The sequence below is a fragment of the Arachis duranensis genome, chromosome 5 (assembly GCF_000817695.3).
Source record: "Arachis duranensis cultivar V14167 chromosome 5, aradu.V14167.gnm2.J7QH, whole genome shotgun sequence".
Taxonomy (NCBI): domain Eukaryota; kingdom Viridiplantae; phylum Streptophyta; class Magnoliopsida; order Fabales; family Fabaceae; genus Arachis; species Arachis duranensis.
In genome coordinates, this window is record NC_029776.3 from 53,655,589 (window position 1) to 53,656,890 (window position 1,302).

A 1,302-nucleotide genomic window follows, 5' to 3' on the forward strand; every position below is an offset into this window, starting at 1 on the left:
GTGCCAGTTTGGGCGTTTAACTCCCATTTGGGTGCCAGTTCCGGCGTTTAACGCTGGAAATCTTGAGGGTGACTTTGAACGCCGGTTTGGGCCATCAAATCTTGGGCAAAGTATGGACTATCATATATTGCTGGAAAGCCCAGAATGTCTACGTTCCAACGCCGTTGAGAGCGCGCCAATTGGGCTTCTGTAGCTCCAGAAAATCCACTTCGAGTGCAGGGAGGTCAGAATCCAACAGCATCTGCAGTCCTTTTCAGTCTCTGAATCAGATTTTTGCTCAGGTCCCTCAATTTCAGCCAGAAAATACCTGAAATCACAGAAAAACACACAAACTCATAGTAAAGTCCAGAAAAGTAAATTTTAACTAAAAACTAATAGAAATATACTAAAAACTAATTAGATCATACTAAAAACATACTAAAAACAATGCCAAAAAGCGTACAAATTATCCGCTCATCAGATGGGCTTTTGATTTGGTGAAGAAATGAATTAAATTGGATTTTTAATCCAATTTTTAGCCCATGAGAAAGTGGCTTCCAGGAGGCTGCCCTGCCCTTATGGAGGGCAGAGCAGGAAATGGTGCATGCGGCCTCGTGCGTGCGTGCTTGATGAGAGTGATGCTGCAGGATGCTGCCCTGCCCTTGTGGAGGGCAGGGCAGAGTTTTCTTGGTGCGCCAAATTCTGTTGCCCGTGCGTGCTGCTGCTGGCCGAGTGTTCAAGTCATGGCCGTGCCAAGATGCTGCGCCATGCACCAAGAAATGCTGCCCTGCCCTTGTGGAGGGCAGGGCAATGTATCAAAGGTGAAGTCCCACGTACGATACTCGGTGGAGGCACATGTTGCTCCTTTTTCCTTGGTTTTCTTGGCACCAAAGTCATGCCTAGTTCCTTACTTCCTCATGGTGCCGTGTTCGATTCATGGAGAATGAAAGCAAGCCACTTTTTGCTTGATTTTATTGTGCTTGAGCGCTACTCCCTTCCTCTTTGTCCTTGGGTTCGAAACCCATAGGAAGCATTATGAAGCAATTTCTTTTGAATTTTTCTTGGGTGAAGCCCGATATTGCTCTTGAGGAGGGCAGGGCAGAGTTTTTGCTCTCTTTGATCCTTAGCATCAAATTGTGCTCCGCCCTTGTTGTGGGCAGGGCAATGTTGCTTTTCAAGGCTTGGTTCATTATGTTGCTCTCCTGGAGGGCAGTGTGCCCTTGTGGAGGGCAATGTTTGCTTCCTCCTTCTATGCGCCACACTTCTTATCTCTTGGGCCACGCTTTCTTAAGCCACGCTTCCTCTTTTCTTCTTTTCTTCACC